General features: G+C 38.6%; 1 protein-coding gene across 3 annotated transcripts in view; it reads left to right on the plus strand.

Annotated features, from left to right (window-relative positions):
* The first annotated feature begins 2,975 nt into the window (after positions 1-2,975).
* The window catches only part of ndst3 (N-deacetylase/N-sulfotransferase (heparan glucosaminyl) 3), a 126,870-nt gene continuing 107,820 nt past the window's right edge, over positions 2,976-22,025 (plus strand). The window contains exon 1 of one of the 3 annotated variants that reach the window (XM_072669916.1): positions 2,976-3,053. The gene's annotated coding sequence lies outside the window, so the exon portion shown is untranslated. Of the gene's footprint in view, positions 3,054-21,457; positions 21,893-21,923; positions 21,997-22,025 lie in introns of those variants that run through there. The other 2 variants (XM_072669914.1, XM_072669917.1) reach the window with 2 other exon arrangements.

Here is a 22,025-nt window from a genome sequence, read left to right on the forward strand (position 1 = left end):
AACTAAATAAGATGTGTTATTGGCTATAAGATTCAATTCTATATAGAACTGTTTTTCTATTAATTCTTTCAAAAAAGACATACAGCTCCGGGAAAAAAAATAAGAGACCACCCTACATGATCAGTTTCTCTGGTTTTACTATTTCTAGGCAATGTGTTTAGGGAAATGAACATTTGCATTGTATTTCATAAACCATGGATAACATTTCCCCTAGATTCCTAATAAAAATAGTTGCTATTTAGAGCATTTATTTGCAGAAATTGCAACTGCCCAAAAACAACTGCTCAAATAATGAAAAGAAATGATGTTACATTATTATTTACATTTAAACAACATAGGATTAATATTTGCACTTTGAGAGCATTCAAAAATCACTATGGTGAAATAACCTCGACTGACGATCACAGCTTTCATGTCTTGGCAGGCTCTCCACTAGTCTTTCACACTGCTGTTGGGTGACTTTATGCCATTCATAGTCTGCAAATTCAGGTAACTCAGCTTTGTTTGATGAAATGCCTGGAATAAAATGGCTGCCACAAATGTAGAGATGCAAAGTTAAAAAGAAAAAGTGTTTTTAGAGCTGTACATTAGACTTTTGTTAAGCATTCAAGGGCTTCTTTGAGGTTTTATGTACAGCCATGAGCCAGAACATTATGCACACAGAAACCATCTTCTAACATCTGCGCATGCATAGGTTACAACTACTAGTGCCAGGGAGGTGTTGGAGTGGTTCACCCCCCAAAACTGAAGAAGTGGGACAATGCATCTCCTGCAATCCTAACACCGAGCATGACAAAAGCCATGGCTGTGAAAGTGATATAACAGTCTGAAAACAGTTGGATAGCAGGGGTACTTAATACTTAATACTTTAGAGGTGGTGGGAGAACAACCCAGTGGTTACCAGCAACCACAGTTGGCACCTCTATAACTATACGTCTATAAGTGTATGTTATGCTAAATTCTGGACCATCTGGAAGTACCATGTTTGAACCATGTTTGAAAAAGAGTTTTGACTGGTAACTGGTGTTCGTATACCTTGTAGGTTCTTTCAGCTTCAGAAAAGTTTCTTCATATTAAAAAATCTAATTTCTGAAAACGATTACCATCCAAAGAACCAAACATTAAAAGTTTTTTTTAGGTAACCATTCAGTTATATTTGGTTATCTGGACCTTTCTAAGCATGAATGTAATTGAACCTTCACAAAGGATCATTGAACACCCCACAGCTCTTCTGGCATTGCACCATAGAAACCCTTAGCATCTTCATTTTTAAGAGAGTGTAATAAATGAAAATAAATAGTCGTCATTTAAAATTAAAAGAATAAATACAAAAAACAAGTCTTCTACTGAAGCTTAGGAGAAGAGGAATAATGGTTTTGAACTTTGGCCCATTTGTCAAATTGGGCCTTATTCACCAACTGTTCTTAAGAAGAATAGTTACGCAGTTTTCACACAGATTCTGCCATTCACTAATGTGTTCTTATTTGGAATTTGTTCAGTTTACGAGGAGAATGAAGGACTCATTATTATGAACAATTGAACAATTCTGTTTAAAAACGCATCATGAATCTGTTGTTGCATTTGTTACTTTCTCAAGAACAAATATAACAACATTTTAGAAGAAAATGTGAGAGAAATGTATTAAAAAATGTTTTATGATGGACGTTGATGCTGGAATATGTGTGGGCTTCTTGTGCTGACTGCTGTACATTCAGCCTAGGGACATTTCAGAGCCCCACATGCTGTAGGTTCTGGCACGCCACCCCACACCCCCTTCGGCATAGTTGTCACTGTCAAACTGAGCTTGTGTACACATATACGGTACTGTGCAAAATGTTTAGGCACCAAAAAATGTCATGTATTAAAAAATGCTGTGCTTCTGGGCAGTGTTTATATTTATTGTCCAGACTTAATGACGGCAATTAACTACAAATAAGTAATTTATTACTAAATTACTGTATGTATGCATATATATATATATATATATATATATATATAAACAAAACATAAAAGGAAACAATTATATTTTTTATGTAAACATTAGCATACTTAATGCAGATATGCATATTGCTGTCTCGCAAAAACCTTGTATCTCTTGTATTTTCACTGTGATTTACTTTTTAACATAATGTGACTCTGAATGGACCAATGGAAATGTTCAACAATGACTTGGATTAAAATATTTTTACATTGACTTCCATTGAAAGTTGTTTTTTTCTTCTCCACTTTGTTTTTTCTACCAGTTTTGAGGTACAAGTTTTTGTCCGACATCAACGATTTGTTTTGATATTTTGCAACACTGTATATGCCCAAACACAAGTTTGTATTCTTGTAAAGCCTAGCAAAATGCTGGCCTCTTTTTTTAAACAAAAGCTGCATTAAGTGGACTTAGTTAACTAAGCTAAGGTCCCCACAATCTCTCTTATTTTCCTGTCGTCCAGCAATCAGGGGACGTTTGGTCCCCACAAAGTCCTAAATACATGGCAGACATCCGCAAAACCCAGCCATGAAAAAGACAGCACTTCACTGAAGACAGTTCTGACAGACTACTTAAGTGTCTGTCACTGTTTACAGTCCAATTTCAGGCTCTCGCAAGTGTCACTGTGCTTCTCAGCCGCAAACAAGCAATTACGGAGTGCGCACACCCACTCAAACCCCACATATACATGCACATGACACGTACACACACTCGTGTTACACATGCCCAAGGCAAAACAGCACCTTTTCTAGTTCTTTTCCATCAGTGAGGACGTGTGTGATGTGTTTTTAGCAGTTTCCTTTCTTCACACAGGCCTTCAACTGCAATCTCAAACGTACGAGCGCGCACTCGCCCACACACACACCTGACAGCGAACACTCAGACCCGACTCATTTAGCTGAGTAATACTTTGAAGCTTTATTTGGCAGAGTTTTGTCATTTTTTAAATTGGTTACCTTTAATCAATCAGCTGCTGCTTGTGAGATTTGTTCGCCACGGAAGAGAAGCGAAAGGAAGGGAAGCGAAGAGCAGATTGAGGAACGCAACAACTAAACGACTAATGGAAGTCTAACGGGTGAGGCCCTCACTGTCTTCTTCATACAGTCCATTCAAAGCTTTCACCGCATGGCTGATCTGGGTGGCATTAAAAAAGCATGGAGACAGATGTTCTATCTTAATTCCACATTGGCCTTAAATGTGTTAAATACTGCAGTTCTCTGTGCATATTTCATTTGCTGCAGTTCCGTTCAGCCGGATTCGTTCACATAGTTCTGTATAAAGTAAAGTGTTAAAGATTTCTGCTTTTCTTTGCTGTATCAAATGCTACTTTTACTTATACTTATATTTATACTTGTATTTATGTTGAAAGGTATTCACATTCTCTCTGTTCCATTTTAGCCTCATTTACAGTCTAGTCCATAAGTATTTGGGCATTGACACAATTTCTGAAATTTAGCAATGAGGCTTGACATGATTAAAGGGCACACTTTTAGCTTCAGTTTAAGGGGTTTAACAAAAATACTGCATTAACTGTTCAGGAATTAATTGAGCAATTGACTGATAAGGAGTTTCATTGCAGGTGTGGTCTGTTCCCTTGTTATTTTTTAATGGAAAATTCAGCACATAAAAGGTCTGGAGTGAATTTGTATTTTGTAGCTGTTTGTGGAAATTTGTAACATATGGTGCAAAGAGTTGCAAATGATATTGCAAGGGAAGACAGCCATTGTTAGGCTAAGAAACCAAACAAACCTATTAGAGAGATAGATGAAACTTTAGGTGTGGCCAAATCAACAATTTGGAATATTAAAACATAGGAATGCACTGGCAAACTCAGCAACATCGAAAGGCCTGGAAGAACATTGAGGATGACTAATGTGGATGAATGCGGAAAAAAACAACAACCAACATCTAATCTAGTTAAGAACTCCGGCAAGAAGGTTGACGTATCACTGTGAAAGCCTACAACTAAAAAGAAGTGCTTTCATCAATCTTCAAGATGTAAACAAGTGGTAACACTGAGGAACAGAAAGTTCAGATTAATACCCTTTCACACCAAGTCAGATTTTATAGAAGTGTAAAGTAGGAAAAGAATTATGGAGTTTCTAGTTTTGTTTACTGAGGACAATTGCACATTAGAATTGGTGTGAAGGTTCCACTACAGTAAAGATTGTAGTTTGAGAAATTTGGTGTAAATATGCCTTTAGACTGATAGAAGAGTCTGCCTGCATCATCTGTCAAACATAGTGAAGGCACTGTTATGAAGATTTTCCCCGTTTCACAAGCTAGGAGTCTGTGGACACAATTTTACAATTAACACGTAAGAATATTTGGCCCATGTGTGTTTAGTATCGAAGATTGTTGTATGTATAAAAATAAGCTCATCATTCTTTTTTCAGGTCCACATTGTGATTCTTAGGCCAAAGTATTAGCTTGCATTCAGTGGTTGCAATATAAGCTAACCACAACCATTTGTACAACCTTTCTGGGTGGTTTGCTTGGGTGGTAGAATTGTTTGGCTAAAGGAATTACTTTTTATGCTCAAGATCACCAATGTTCAGTTTTCTATAGTCACATTACCCAGTGGGACTAAAACATCTGGTGTTGTAGAAATGACTAGAAACCTGCTCCTTCTGCAGTCATTACACTGCCTTGCAGATGCAAGTTTTATACTTGCAGAGACATGTATAAAATTTGTATTACAGATGCCCCCCTCATGAACTAATCCTATCCAAAAGAGCTGAAGTCAATAAGACATTTCGATATAATAAAACGTCAATAATTATCATGACTTGCTGTTGGCTGGCTGGCGGGCTGAGCTTACTGTGAGTTCTGTGCTTAGTGTATTTGATGTGTGCAATGCTCTTGGATTTTATTATGGGCTCTAAAGAGCTATTGTACCTATTTACAATGTTAGAAACTCTTTCCATACTGCCATTAGCCATTAGCCATTGGCACCCCTGTACTTCTTTCTGATAATGCAGCTCCTCTCCTAGAGCACTGACACAGTTACAAATGCTGAGATATTTGTGACATGTTCATTTCTTTTGTTTGCATCAAAACAACACAAAACAGAGAAAAAATGTCCAATCTGATATCATACCACACCTAACTCCTTAAATGGACTGGACTAAATATTTGGCATATTAAAAAAATGTGAGAAATAACTGGATTTCTGGATGTGACGTTTCTTTCATTTGTATTGGTGGTGAGTAACATCTGCTGGCAATATAGAAATCACACCTTCAGACAGTTTAAACTAAGAAAGGTTGGCTCAGTAATGGTGTGTATGTTCAATACTGAGCACAAAGAAAAGAAACAAGAGCAAAGAATTGTCTGAGGATGGGAGAACCAATATTGTGGAAAAGTATGGATAATCTCAAGGCTACAAGTCCATCTCCAGTGGTTTTAATATTCCTGTGTCCACTGTGCACAACATCATTAAGATGTTTACAGCCCATGGCATTGTAGCTAACCTCCCTGGACGTGGACGGAAGAGAAAAACTAATGGAAGATTGTAATGAAGGATTGTTGAAATGGTGGCTAAAGAACCTCAATCAACCAATTTCAAACAAATTCTAGCTGACCTGCAGGCACAAGGTACCACACTGTCACCCTAACACTATCTATCACAATCTGACTGAAATGGGACACTATAGTAGGACACCCAGGAGGACCCTACTGTTAATGCAGAGATATACACAATAGCTAGACTGGAGATGCCAGAACAAATCAGAAGAATTTACAATACAGAACATTCTCACAAAGGGAAAGAGATAAGTCCAAAATAGAGCTTCTTGATAAAGCAGGTCTTCAAAGAAAAGAACACAGCCCCTACAGCCAAACATGGTGGAGGTTTAAAGATGTTTTGGGGATTTTTTGCTGCTTCTGTCACTGAACTCATGGCATTATGAAATCTGGGGGGCCAAGTGTCAGAGAGTTGGGTCACCGTCAGAAGTCTAGGGTCTTCCAGCAGGACAATGACCCCAAACCTACCTCAGAAATGGGTTAAGACAAACCGCTGGAGGCAATGTACAACTGGAGAGTTGTGAAGTGGCCAGCAATCAGTCCAGATCTAAATCCTATGGAACACCATGAGCAGATCTCTGAACAGCACCCTTCAAATCTGAGAGACCTGGAGTAGCTGGTAAAAGAAGAATGGTCAAACACAGTGCTACCAAATGTTAATCTAAGGGGGGGTGAAAATTTGACACCGGCCCTTCTCTGGACAAGTTTAATATGAAAGTTTTTTTTTGTTTTTTTTTATATCAAAGCATTCAGAACCATAACGGCCACTGGAAATGCCCATTGCTAGGTTCCTGCCATATACAGTGTGTTCAGTTCTGTATGAAGCCATGAGTCAGTGGCCTAGCTTTACGTGCTGACTGCTTGGATTTGCAGTGTTGTCGTGGTGTGTTTTTTCGGAGTTGGTCGAGGGTGACACCGCTAACAGAGCCGTCTCTACTGCAGCGGCCTGCGGGGCTCAAGCACATAACTCTGCCCCGACAGCACAGCAATCCATCAGACAGAGAGAGAGAGAGAGAGAGAGAGAGAGAGAGGGAGAGGGAGAGGGGAAGGAAGAGGTTAAGCGAAAGAGGTTAGACAGAGGAAGGGAGCGAAGACAGACAGCGGATGGTGGGGGTGTAGAACGAGAGAGAGAGAGAGAGAGAGAGAGAGAGAGAGAGAGAGGGAGAGATAGGGATCGATCGCCTCTAGTAATTACACGGCGATTTATGAGTGAGAGGTGCAGTAGATCGCCTTTAATTTCACACCGTAACTCAAGTTATTCCTTCTTTCTTCCCTCCGTGACTGAGCAAGGTCAGTGTGTGTGAGCGTGTGTGTGCGTCTGTGTCTATGTGTTTGCGAGTGTGTGTGGGGTAGATCATTTACACACTGCCGGCTTCTGCTGAGTAGCTTCCCTGTCACCGAGATATGATCATTCTGGACACGTTTTTCTCTGCCAATACAAGCCGTCGCTCTCTAACTCTCTCCCTCTCTCCCTCTCTCCCTCTCTCTCTCTCTCTCTCTCTCTCTCTCTTCCCCCATCACTCTCTCTCTCTCCAACAGCAGAGCCAAACCACTTTAAGTTTGGCTGTTGCTCCTTGCTGACTGTAGTAATATGAAAGCAATAGGCGAGGACGGACAGTAATTGGCTGGACGAGCTTTGATAACACATTTGTTAAGCGCCCACAAGGCCCAAACATTCTTCTCAAAAAAGAAAATCTAAACAAAGTCTCAGGATTATTTTTTACAGGCCCCAAAACGTCAGGAAGTTCCTCAGGGGCCTTGTCTGCACTCGCTAGCTGCTGCTTCCTTCAGACAACGGAGAACAGCGCTGGCATACAAAGTCACAGTCACGCAACAGCGCTGGCAGTTTTAGGAGCTCGCTGAAGATCAAACGTGTCATATTCTCATAATCTAATTTTCACAATTTGTTAGGTCTCTAATTCGATATGTAGAGTGGCTTTTGTGGTTTCTGACAGAGGTGGCAGAAGTATGCAAGTCTCATACTTGAGTAAAAGTACAAATACGTTCCTAAATGTGCTTCAGTACATGCTCCTAAATGTACTTCACTCCTTAAACCCTGTACATAGGCCCACCCTTAAGTTCTTCACCCTTCTAATTGTGATACTCTCATAATTAACATCAGTTTTATTGGCCCTAACATAGAACCCTGTGGGATTCCACACAGTCAAACCCATCTTCAGCTGTTTGACCTTATTGACCTTATTCCTTTCACTGAATAGAGTATGTGGTATGATTATGCCCACTGGGTATCCGTTAGGGCTGCGTATCGGCAATAATCCAATGTTTTCCAAATGATATCATTTAACAAGGTTTAAGAATGTCAACAAATTAACAAATATATGTTTATATTAAGCATATATTTATAGTGCAAAACACAGCAATAAGGCTATGCAGTGCACAATCATTAAACGGCAATAGGCCAAAAACAATATCATAATTTACATGCAAAATAAACCTATTCTTTACATAATAAAGGCCTGTAATAGTCTCAAACAAACTGTAGTCTAATCAAAACCAATTAAATAGGCTATAAGCTGGTGCAAATGCTCAGATTGCTGCCAACGAATAATTCTATTGCACACATTGATTCTGCATTTAGGTAAACAACATAAGACACAAAATTAAATACGATCAAGGCAACGTTTAGCAGGCTGAAGGATTCCAAGACATGCTGACTTTTTTTACCATCACAGTGTGATTTGTGTGATTATCACGCCATAGCTTTATATAACATAAAAAAATAGCATTAAAAAACAAAGGCTTACATCACAGAGCGTTTTCTTGAGCCCGACCCGACAGGGCCCGAGGAAAGTGGTGGGAAATCTTGGCCCGACCTGGCCCAAGTTCGGGTTGGGCATTGAGTCAGGCTAAGGTGTGGGCAGAGAATCTAAACTTTAAGATGAAGGTACCTTAGCAGGCCGCCTTGGTTTGATTTACTCTTGATTGTTGATGGATGGGAAGGCTTTCTGCATCCTTCAGAAAGAAGTCTGGGAGTCTGGGAAGGGATTAAAAAGGAAAAAGTAAAAAATAAGTACAAGAGACGAGTGAGTGTGAAGAACCTTTCCCAGGTCTGAAACAGAAGAACAGCTCCTACTGCACTGCAGAGCCTATGCTGATAAATGTGCTGAATGTACTAAGAAGTCCCGCGGCAGTTCAACTGTTTGTGGCTGAGGTTTGAACTGCTTGTTTGGTCTGGAGCCGGAAGATGAGGTTAGATGACTCAAGACAAGAGTTGTTGACCTAACGTACATTCCTGATAAACCACGAGTGCTGAGGCATATAGACATGTATGGCAGTGAGCAGAGAGCGGTGTATATGTGTGTTTGTATGAGTGTGGGTCGGGGGGGTTAAAACTTTTGTGGTTTCAATAGTAAACAAGTAGGAGAAAGCACGTGAGTGTGTGTGTGTGTGTGTGTGTGTGTGCTAGCGTGGGCGTGTTTGAAGCAGCATGAGAGGCTTTGTTAATAGTGAGTTTGCTGTGTGTATGTCTGTGTGTGTGATACGGTGAATCGTCACCTCGGTTAGGCATGTGGTCAACCACATCCCTCTCTCCCCTCCTCTACATTGTGTGTGTTAAGCGTAGGCGTGCAACTGCCAAAACACACGACTACCTCAACACTTTGTCTCTCTCTCTCACCCTCTCTCTCTCTCTCTATGTCTGTCTCACTCTCTCAAGTGAACTCAAGGATAAAGTAAGCTTTAGTGGCATGACCATAAAAGGTTACAGGTTGCAAACACACAGGTACCCTCTGTGACACTTTACAAGAACCCTGACATGACAGGGCCATAAACACGTCACGATATGCCTATCGTAGGCTGGAATGACAGATGTGTTTGGCAGGAAAATAGCAGTATATGTACAGTATTCCCTGCACATATCAGAATGCAGGATCAGCCGTGCTACAGCCCCCCTGGGTTAAGTTAAGGGCCCAACAGTGGCAGCTTAGCAAACATGGGTATCGAACCCACAACCCTGTGATCAATAACCCAGCACTCTATCCACTGACCCATCTGCCATGACATGTTTATGTTCATTTCATTAAAAGAAATATTCTATAATGAAAATAAGTTTTAGAAGATTTTATTAAATTATTAAAAAAAAAAACTTGGAACTGGAAATCCCACAGTATTTTAAGGTGCACTGTAATACATAAATATTTTCATTTATTTATAAAGTTAATTTTGCAGACAATTATAATGCAGTGGATGTAGCTAGTTAACACCAGGCTGTGGCTGTCAGGCAACCATAGATCATAGGGCGGGAAGCAGAATTTTGATTGCTACATTGTTACATTTGCTACATTTCTGGTGCTGTTTTCAGTGAGCATCGAGCAATGCCAGTGAAATGTGTTTTAACGATGCTCTGTTGCACAGTGAAAAGTATCAGTCTTGTCAAGTGAAAGATGAAGAACCAGGATGTGCAGATTAGGAACTCGTTTACATCCCACCCACCCAGAAACAGCGTTCTAGGTGCGCTCTCTGGGAATCCCAGCCATAGATGCCATTTCCCGGGCTATTTATTGATTGTGTCTGTAAAAAACACAGGTAATTTTACTTGTATTAAAAATTATGCAGATAGATTTGTTTTATTCAAGTAATAATCCTGGTAGTTTTGATCGTTTTAAGAAATGATGTGGATAATTGCATTTGTTGGAGGAAATAATGCAGATAATTCGGGTTGTATTGGAAAAGAATGCAGTTAATTTAGCTTATTTTAAAACAAATTATGCACATAATAATGCAGACAATTGGACTTGTTTGAAGAAAAAAATGCAGATAATTTGCCTTGTATTAAAAATTAATGAAGATTATTGCGGATTATCTTGTTTTTTTTAGCAATAATACGTATAATTGTGCTTATATTGAGAAATAATGCTGATAATTTTGCTTGTTTGACAAAATAATGCAGACAATCTTACTAATATTAGAAATCATGCAGATAATTGTGCTTGTATTGAGAAATAATGCAGATCGTTTTACTTGTTTTAGAAATAATTCTGATCATTTTCTTTATTAAATTGATCTGCCAACATAATAATGAAATCATTTTTACATGTTTCTATTTAAAACAAAAAACAAGTCTACACTCTAAGCAGTTTTTAGGGTATTTTCCATATTAGGTTCTATATAGATTTACAAATGTTGTCCACCAATGTAAAAAAATCACTTTAACCAGCCAAACAATCATTTGAGTGTCTAAATGGTTCTTTGAGTTGTTATATTTCTATGTAGTAACCACTGATATTACTGAATAACCCTTGAAAATACATATTTGAGTGTAGAAATAAGCAAATTTAAAAACCATATGGCCACCAGTATGACCAAGGTGATTGACCAGTATGACCGGCATGACCAAGGTGCTGGTCAAAAGCTAAGCAGGTCAACCAGCTTAACCACCTGGCTTACCAGCATAGGGTTTGGTTTCACTTGGATCACCAGGTCAGACATGTACTTTGTTTAGCAGGGTGTGCACAGAGGAACAAAATGTTAAGTCCAGCTACCAGCATGCAGTTCATTGCATACATTCCTGATTCATGTGCACAGGCAAATGAAGCAAAAGATTTGCTTTAATATGAATGATTGCCATGCAGATATGCAAGAAAAGAGCTGCAGTATCAGATTTGATAAAAACGGATTAAGGTCAGCTTCACTTTCACTCTTTAATTCACATAGTCAGTGCGAGGTCACGCTAAAACTGCAAAACTGTTGGAATTCCAAACTATGTCTGGAGTCCAGAATGACCCCATAACCTTTTACTTAGATTTCACTTTAGATGTAAGACATATTTAACTGTTCATTGGCTGCTTTCTGAAACTTTGAGGAGAATCTCATTTGAGGAGAATAAACAAAATGACTATACATCTCCTGGCCAATTTATCAGAAACCCCTACCTTGTATCTCCACTCACTGGCCATTTTTGGAGGAAACCCTACCTTGTACTTCTACTTACTGTCCACTTTATTAGAAACCCCTACCTTGTGCTTCCACTCACTGGCCACTTTATTAGAAACCCCTACCTTGTGCTTCCACTCACTGGCCACTTTATTAGAAACCCCTACCTTGTACTTCCACTCACTGGCCACTTTATCAGAAACCCCTACCTTGTATCTCCACTCACTGGCCATTTTTGGAGGAAACCCTACCTTGTACTTCTACTCACTGGCCACTTTAATAGAAACCCCTAGCTTGTGCTTCCATTCACTGGCCACTTTAATAGAAACCCCTAGCTTGTGCTTCCATTCACTGTCCACTTTATTAGAAACCCCTAGCTTGTGCTTCCATTCACTGGTCACTTTATTAGAAACATTGTACATTGTACTCCCACTTTCTGGACACTTTATTAGAAACCTTTAGTACTTTGAATCTCTGACCACATTTTTAGAAACCCTTACCTTGGTTGACTCAGGACACGTGATGGACAGTGGAGAAAGGAGATATGTTGAAAGGCTATTGTCACTGTTGCTTTTAAAAAAGACTGACACGGAGGAAACCACACTGGTGGTGTGGTACAAGCACTGTGTCACAGGAAATAGAAGTTGGTAGCAGAAGCTACAGGATGCAAACAATAAGAAAAAGAATTTTCCGGCCTGGTGTTTCTTCCAAATCGTCACTTGTTTCATACTGATGTTTTTTGATCGTAATAATTTGTTTGCGGTTTTTCACGGCCAACCAATTAAGAGGTTCCAGCTCCTGTGGGTTTTGATATAGAACAGTGCTGATTGTAGTAATTCCCTCATTAAAATAAAAACGACACTTGAACCGAAGAGTCATTAGCCTTACACCACCTACTGATGTACACACACACTTTCTCTCTCTCACATACACAGCCAGGCCTATTTGACTTCTTGCAGCTTAATTGAACATTGTTATAGCTAAAGAAGCTCTTTGCTTTATAATTAGGGGCAAGCGGGATACAACTGCTTTCGGTCATCTTCTTCTTCTGCCCTTAGAAACATCATCTAAAAATTCTGACTCTATTTGAACAGATTGAATCTCAATTCAAGTTTTTCTCAATTCAAATTACGTCTTAAAGTCATTTCAATATTAGGTTTTTGATGAGTTTTCTGTACAAGTGGTAACAGAATGCACTCCTGTATTATTGTTTTTTGAATAGATATCCTGATGGCTGTAACATTGAGCATTTAGTAGCATTGAAAAACCTAAATAACTCACTGTGAGAGATAGCTGGGCTAAAGTACAGCCTCCACACCACGGAGCTAGTTTTACATAGTATTTCAACTAAACCTCCCAATGAAAACAAGGCAAGAAGTCCAAGTGTAGCTCCACCCATCCCCTTTGTGTCAATGGCAAAACAGCCTATTTTCTATCTCATCTTTCTGTCTTTTCCCTATACTTACATTGGCCCATTTGTTTGATTTTCCCCCAGAAAACCCTCAGTTTTTAAAAACTTATTCTGCTTATTAACTCTGAGAAGGTGGAGTTACACTTAGGAATTAAGTGATTGACAGCCTTGACTGGAAGAGACCACCCGCAGGACTTTTCTGCCCATTACATGGAGTAGTGGAGTTGTAGTCGAGCTGTCAGGCAAGCTAGCTGGTTATTCGTACTATTCTTTATCATGTAGTGTTATGCTGTTGGTCGTATTAACAGGCACTCTGTTCAAAGATCTTTGAAGGTTTTTTTGGTAAGTCGAATGGAAGCCAGTCTAATGGCCAATGTAATGTAAGCCTGCTAACGTTAATGTAGTTAGACATGCTGGTCTTGGTCTTGGTCTCTGTCTTCATTTTGTTGTCTGGGCAGAGTCTGAAAGCTTTCTCTCAGCAACTAACAGAGCAAACAGAGATGGGTATCCAGGGGAAAATCAGCTTTGCTTCTGGTCCTGTAAACTCAGTGAAGGTGGTCTGAGACATGCTTGTTCTTGGAGAAAGTGGATGGGTCTACCAAATAAGTAGCTGTGTCTGGCCCTGCCTCTGGTCTGGACAATTTTGTCTTCATTGCTAACAGAACATAAGCAAATGGATCCATGGCGACCATGTTTTTTTGTTTTTTTTTACTAATATTTAGAGCTATTTAGAGCAGAGCTAGCTTTCCAACACAACACAAGAAGATCAGAGTGTTGTGTGAAGCATTACATTTAAAACATCCACCCAAACGTCCATACGTCTGACCTTACCATGTGATGGAGGGGAACTTGGTTATGAAGCTACAGTGAAGTGGTCATGTCGGATGCTTGTGAGGCTGTTAGGAAAGACGTTAGCCTAAGAGCTAACCTAAGAGGCTCACAAGACCCTGGGGTGTCTGCTTCACAGGAGCTTCATAATTGAGCCATTTCTCTAGGTAAGAATGTTATGGTGTTGGTTTCGCCTGCACAAAATGGTAAAAGCAGACATATGGACGTTTGGGTGGATGTTTTATCTTTAGTGCCTTCAACCGCAGATGCAGGTCGTCTTCTTTAGAAGGAGGTGTATAGAAGTTATATGGTGCTACACAACACTGATATTTTTGTGTTACATGTTACACTACTCACCGTATGTTTATTATCACTGTGGTTATAATCTATGTCAATGGATCCACTGGAAGTTCTAACACAAAGGAAACAAAGATGTCCCCCTTTTTGTTTAATAGGGGCCCTCGAGTGGTGCAACTGTCTAAGCGCTGGCCCTGTCATAAGGAGATCACAGATTATCCTTGGTGATGCCAAACCATCCATTGCCTACAGTTTTAACACTACACTCTGAACGATGCCATAGAAGAACCACTTTTGGTTCCATAAAGAAACCTTAAAGTCTTCACTTGATGTAAAGCTTCTAACCCAATTTAAAGGTTTTCCACATGCTTCACATATCTTTCACAAACATCATTCTTAATGGAACCAAAAGAGGTTCTTCTACAGCATCTTTTAAAAAGCACCTGAAGCTTGCTTATTTTTAGGAGTATAGAGGAGCGAATTGGCAGTGACTAAACAGGAAATAAAATTGAAAAAAAAATCTTAAAAGATAGAATATTAGAAGCTGACCTCTTTGGCCAAATCGCCGTCCAGGGGAGCTATACGATTTCACCAGTGTTTAACCCTCTTTGTGTGTACTTGTGTATCTGTGTGTATGGGTGTGTGTGTGGGCATAAGGTCATAGTAGCTTGTGGTGCCTCAGGCAAGGCAGTTAACATGCAGCTCAGAGTCCGGCAGAGTCTTACTGGAGGAAAAAAGAGCTACACACACACACATACATACGCACACACACAGACAGACACTATCTCCCTCTCACATTCACCAACAGCAGGCCACGCTCATTCACAATACAGGCTGCACAGACTCCAGCCTCACACTCATCTCCTTACTCATGTGGACGTAAACAGCACACAGGTGTTTGACTCACTGACCCAAATCGGCTGTTCGTCCACTGCGTACATGTGTGTGTATGTGTGTGTGTATGAGCATGCATGTGTGTTTTCAGTGATACATGAGCAAACAAGCTATTTTTTGTCATTTCCCTGAATGTGTCATTCACAATAGGGGGTTACGTTCTCTGTTGTACACAAAGCCTTGGTTATTAAAGTGGTTGTCTTCAGACTAGCCCTTGGTAGAACCACCTTATTCCTGCAGTAACAGCTTTACGTCTGTTGGACAAAGTATATACAAGCTATGGAAGCCTATTACTTTGAGATGCTAAGTCGTAAATTTAAGATACTCTCATTATTTTGAGAGACTATCTTATTATTTTGAGATACTGTATCTCATTATTTAATACTATTGAATTATTTGTATTTTGAGATACTCTCATTATTTTGTGGTACCATTATGTTGAGATACCCTCATTCTTTTGAGACATTATCTCATTATTCTGAGAAACAAAGTCATTTTTTAATACTACATCATCATTTTATAAATAATACGTTTTCTTTTGGGATACTCTTATTATTTTGGGATACTATCTCAATATTTTGAGATATTCTATCTCATTCGAAATATTAGGTCATTATTTGATACTATTTAATTATTTTATTTTGAGATACTTATAAGTCATTATGTTATACCTCTTTTTTGATACTATATCATCATTTTAAGATAATAAATATATATTTTTGCTTTTACTACTTTTGGGATACTGTCATTTCTTTGAGATACTCATTATTTGAAACTACATCATATACATTATTATTTTGAGATACTAGCTCATAATGTGGAGATACTATCTCAGTATAACTGATTATTTTTGATATACTCAGATCTCATTTTGCTTTCTTTATACTTTGAAATGAGCTCTAATAATTTAAAAATTATTTCTCATTTCTCATTTTGAGATCATGTCTCACTTCTCTTATTTTTTTTTGTACTACAAAATGTTTGACTGGATTGAGATCTGGACTTTGACTTGGTCATTGGTCATTTTGACTTGCCCTGTTGAAAGTGGATGTTTCTACGTTTTTTAAGCAGACTAAAGCATGTTGTCTTGAAGGGCCTTCCAATATTCTGCATTATCCATTCTTCAATTTTAACATGATGTCTAATCCCAGCTAAGAAAAACACATCTACACACGACAGTGTTTGTTGAGGAATGGGCAGTGTTAGGCCACATACAGAGTTTTGAAAAGCCTTAGCTGGGACACGGTGATGCTTTCTGGCATCCTCCAGATGTGCTTTTATGTTTATCTTCAGTAATGGCTTCTTTGCAACCACCCTCCCATACAGGCCAGTTGTATGCATGAATATATGAACTGGCAGATTTCCACATTTTTGGGCTGTAAAAACAGACAAACAAAAATGGTTTATCACTTGATGTCTCTTGAAATCTTCAGACTATCAAAGATTTTGAAGTGTCCGTAGCTTGACAGGACTTTTACTATTAGGCAGGAGGTCAAAATGTTGTGGCTCACCGGTGAATATTTAGACATATCATGTCATTATGGAAAAAGAATATACCCCTGACACGATAACCTTGATTTTATAGCAAACTGTTTATTTAAATGCATGGAAAGATATTTGAGTTTGGATATTGATCCATTCATCCTGAAATGCTTACACAAGGTTAGATCTTAAGAACCAGCTGTTTTTAGAGGGTGTTACAAATAGATTGTTTTTAATGTGTTATAAGCACATTAGATCGGTTTATAATTATAAAATGAATGGTAAAAGAATAATGATTTAGAAAGTTAACACTTGAATTGAGATCCTTTTCTATTGGTCTGTTCCTCCTGAAATGCTCCCACAATGTGAAGAACAACTGCTGTGAAGGAATGTAGAAATCACAGCAACCATACATATCTCTATATAAGTAGTTTGGCCAAAGACCAGCTGTCTGGGCTTTGTTTGAGCCATCAGCCACTGAAGATGCTGACGCACCATCGTACCTATAGGTTTTCCCTTAATGAAATTTGTGCTGTCGAGTGAAGAAAGCAGATAGAGAGTCTGTGTTTTCAATGTAGTAAGTAAGAGAGAGCGGGCCATTGTCGGCCCGATTAAAACTAAACTGTTGACCGGAGTGCGGCACAATGGCTCTACAGACAGCTGAGGAGCCTCTATTAGAATAACAAATGTGCGAGAGGCTCCCCCTGTCACACACACACATAATACACTCTCCTCACACTCTTCCTCGCACTCTCCCTCTCTCCAGCTCTCTCTTTGTAAACTCTTTGGGTCTGAAAACAATAGGTAGTAAATAATCAAATTAAACGCATGTTTTAGCAGAGAGATGCTGGAAGCCTTCCGCTCCATTAGCTGCTCCAAAAGGGTGGAGGAGGGAGAGAGCGAGAGAGAGAGAGAGAGGCGGTGGGAAGGAGGGGGAGGTTCTGCAGGGGAGGAGTGAGAGAGCGAGAAAAAGATGCAGAAGAGAGAGAGAGAAAGAGAGAGAGAGTTTGCAGAACTGAACGTTTGCCAGTCCAACACATTTGGCTCAAATGAGGCAATGCTAATGGAGGCTGTGCACAGTATCTAAGAACTGAGTGTGTGTCCGTGTGTGTGTGTGTGTGTGTGTGTGTGTGTGTGTGTGTGTGTAAGAGAGGGAGAGAAACAGAGGGAGAAAGATACAGACAGAGGGTAATCCGTTTTGCACTGTATCAGTGATGGGGTTCCAGATACAGGCCACCAAAACATCAGCACTGCTCCCTCTGCTCTAAATAGCTGCATTGCTGAAGCTTTTGTTTGTGAGAGTGTGTGTGTATGTGTGTGTGTGTGTATGTGTTCATTGAATCTCCTCATGAAAAAATTTTGCATGCATATGTGACCTGATGTTTAGAGTGTTACAGTCACATTTGATATTTTAGAGTGTGCTATTAACTTATTTTAGTGTCACACAAAATATACGTTTTTCTTAGTGTCACACATTATATTGTTTTAGTGTGTTACAAAAATATTAGATTTGCTTAGTATTACACATTAGATTATTTATTTATAATTTTTATTCATGTTACACATTGCATTGTTACAAAAATATTAGATTTGCTTAGTATTACACATTAGATTATTTATATACATTTTATTAGCGTTACACATTGCATTGTTACAAAAATATTAGATTTGCTTAGTGTCACACATTAGATTATTTATTTACATTTTTATGAATGTTACACATTGCATTGTTACAAAAATATTAGATTTGCTTAGTGTCACACATTAGATTATTTATTTACATTTTTATGAATGTTACACATTGCATTGTTACAAAAATATTAGATTTGCTTAGTGTCACACATTAGATTATTTATTTACATTTTTATGAATGTTACACATTGCATTGTTACAAAAATATTAGATTTGCTTAGTATTACACATTAGATTATTTATATACATTTTATTAGCGTTACACATTGCATTGTTACAAAAATATTAGATTTGCTTAGTGTCACACATTAGATTATTTATTTACATTTTTATGAATGTTACACATTGCATTGTTACAAAAATATTAGATTTGCTTAGTATTACACATTAGATTATTTATATACATTTTATTAGCGTTACACATTGCATTGTTACAAAAATATTAGATTTGCTTAGTATTACACATTAGATTATTTATATACATTTTATTAGTGTTACACATTGCATTGTTACAGAAATATTAGATTTGCTTAGTGTTACACATTAGATTATTTATATACATTTTATTAGCGTTACACATTGCATTGTTACAGAAATATTAGATTTGCTTAGTGTTACACATTAGATTATTTATATACATTTTTATTAATGTTACACATTGCATTGTTACAAAAATATTAGATTTGCTTAGTGTCACACATTAGATTATTTATTTACATTTTTATGAATGTTACACATTGCATTGTTACAAAAATATTAGATTTGCTTAGTATTACACATTAGATTATTTATATGCATTTTATTAGCATTAAACATTGCATTGTTACAAAAATATTAGATTTGCTTAGTGTTACACATTAGATTATTTATATACATTTTTATTAGTGTTACACATTACATTGTCACAAAAATATTAGATTTGCTTAGTGTTACACATTAGATTATATAAGATTTGATAAGTATTACACATTTGATTGTTTTAGTGTGTTACAAAGTTATATTTTTTTTGTTACGCATTGATTTATGTGTTACAAACATGTGTTTAATAAAATGGTAAAACATGTTAGATTGTTTTAGGTGTTTGTGTGTTACAAAAATAAATGTGTTACAGTTGCACATTCCCACCACACATTTCCTGTGGTGTTACCTAAATATTTTATGATTTGTTTGTTTTAAACATTACAAATATAGCTTTTTAGTATGTTACTCACGTTGGATTTCATTAGATTCACATTAGATTGTTATAGAGTGTATAGAACATGATACTAACACATTTGATTAACACAGCAGTTATTTTAGCGTGTTGCAAACAGATTAGGTTGTTTTAGTGTGTTACAATTACAATAGTTTATTTCGTTTGTTACGAACACATTTGATTGTTGTAGTATTTGACCATTGCATTCAGTTATTTTAGAGTGCAATACAAACACAAGGTGAGGTAGGGTAAATAATTACTGATGTATCTGATGTATTAGTACTGGCATGATGGTAAATATTCCCTCACAACCTGAGTTTTGTTCAGATTTCCTCAAGCGTGGAGGCACTTAGGAAGGCCCTGGCTCAGTCGTGTTATGTATGTGTGGTAAAGGGAAAGTAAGTAAAACCTGCAACCTTCAACACAAATCAAGCAGGTCGTACAAGTCTGGGGTAAATGTGGCACATCGCTGTTAGCCAGCTTAAGGCCATGTCCTGACCATTTTAAACTTCAGTGCAGGTGTCATTGCAATAAATACCACAAAAAAGGACCTGCCCGTTTTCGTGGACAAATGTATTATTGGCTAGTTTTAGCTTCTGGTGAACCTTGCAATCCTGTTCTCATAACAAGCTGTTCCGGTCCACTCAACTGACCTATTCCAATGACAATGTTCATTTTTACTGTTGTAGCCTAAGTTAAGTAATCCCTCCTCTTTCCTTTTGGTCCCTTGAGCTTCCCACAGTCTCAAAAGCAGTGTAAATCTGTCTAAAACATCTGAGCAGGTAAAGCCTCTTTACCACCGAGGCTAATCTGATGATCAATATCAACAGACTATTCCCTCAGTGCAAGTATGGCTGAAGGTTGGAGGTTTAGCCTCTCTACTAAGCTCCCCCTTCATTCACATAGATTCTAATTGTTGACAGCAAGGGTTCCCTCCTGGCACACCTCCCATGACAGTCAAAAATGTTTGGTCTCTGGCTGATGGTAGATGCTGTACTTTAACATCAGCTTTGGTGACATTTTAGGATTGTTGGAGACCTCTTTACGTATTTTGCAGTCTGCGTTTAGGCCAATCCTGCATGTTGACAGTTGTTTTACTGGTTAATTATTTCTGAAAATTGTTAGGAGATCCGTTCCTAGACTCATCTGCTTCTACAACCTTCTTTCTGAAGGCCTCAGAGAGCGTTTTGGATCTGGCCATGGTAATAACACGTCAACAAACCAGAGTAAACCAGAAATCCCCTCTCCTATAACTCTGATCATCTGCAGCGGGAGTGGAGCACCTGATTCTCATCTTAATAGGCATTTTAAGTAGTAAGACATTTGGGTGGGTGTCCTAATAATACTAACCTTAGCATTGGTTTGGTTTGTTTATCGGAAGGAATTCAGTGTCATGATGCGAATTACTGGCTTTTAACGTTATTTCATGGCATTTCATAAAATTCGGAAGCAGCAGTGCAGACAGCAGCAAAATGTATGTAACAGAAATATTGATAATAAAAGTATAGATAATTATTATTAGCTTGTAATGTTATTCGACATGCAGATGGGTTCAGCTGTGCCTCTCTAAATTCGGTGTGCGCCTCAGTATAACAAGTGGTCCTGTATATGTCACTGTGGTAGCCATGACATATACAGTCATGTAAAAAAATATATAATATATTTAAACATATGGACATTGGATCTTCATCAGGGCTGTTTCTGGACCACTTATATATATATATATATAATCGAGATATTGATAATAAAAGTATGCATAATTATTATTATCAGCTTATTCAGCTGTGCTTCTCTAAATTCGGTGTGTGCCTCAGTATAACAAGTGGTCCTGTACATGTCACTGTGGAAGTGTATATGTCATATTTATATATATATATATATACCATATATATGGTACTGTGGTATGTGGTACTGTATATGTATATATATGACATATACAGTCGTGTAAAAAATGGACATTGGATCTTCATCAGGGCTGTTCTGGATCACTTGTATATATATATATATATATATATATATTTATATTTATATATATTTATATATATATATATATATATATATATATATATATATATATATATATAATCGAGATTTCGATTAAACCGCCCAGCGTCGATATGACCGCAGGCACCGGTTGTGGTGTCAGTCACCCGCGGAGCATCTCCTCTCATTTCATCTCTCTCTCTCTCTCTCTCTCTCTCTCTCTCTCTCCCTCCCTCCCTCGCTGTCTCTTTCTCTTCCCTCTCGCTCTCTCTGTCTCTCAATCACACGCAAGTGAGCGAAAGCGAAAGAGAACGGGCGGCCGTGTCTCTTCGTCTCTTTCTTTTTTCACGCTCTCTCCTGTCTTTCTCTCCCCCCACTTTCCTTAATCCGCGGCCGCAGCGACAGAGAGAGAGAGAGAGAGAGAGAGAGAGAGAAAGAGAGAGAGAGAGTCAGAGAGAGAGAGTCAGAGAGAGAGAGGAGGAGGAGGAGGAGGAGGAGAAGAATAGTGAATAGTTCCCCGCATCATTTCCAGATGGCTGCCTTTGAATCAGCAGCGGGTAGTGATGGGACCAGACTCGCCGCTTCAGCCACTTGAATCGCTTTAGCCCTGAGCCCGCTGCTCCAGAGTGAGAGAGAGAGAGAGAGAGAGAGAGAGAGAGAGGCCCGACGGGCGCAGCAGCTTCCCCGGCCGGAAGCGCTTCACACTCGGCTTGGGGTAAGTCAGCGCGCCGCGGGGGGGAGAAAGAGAGAGCGCGCTAAAAGCTACGCCCGGAGCGCCTCATTCCTCCCTCGTTTAAGCTCCCGGAGCCTTCCGTGGATGTAGGCGAACTTTGCAGGAGTGTTGAAGG

Source organism: Salminus brasiliensis, chromosome 24 (genome assembly GCF_030463535.1).
Source record: "Salminus brasiliensis chromosome 24, fSalBra1.hap2, whole genome shotgun sequence".
NCBI lineage: Eukaryota > Metazoa > Chordata > Actinopteri > Characiformes > Bryconidae > Salminus > Salminus brasiliensis.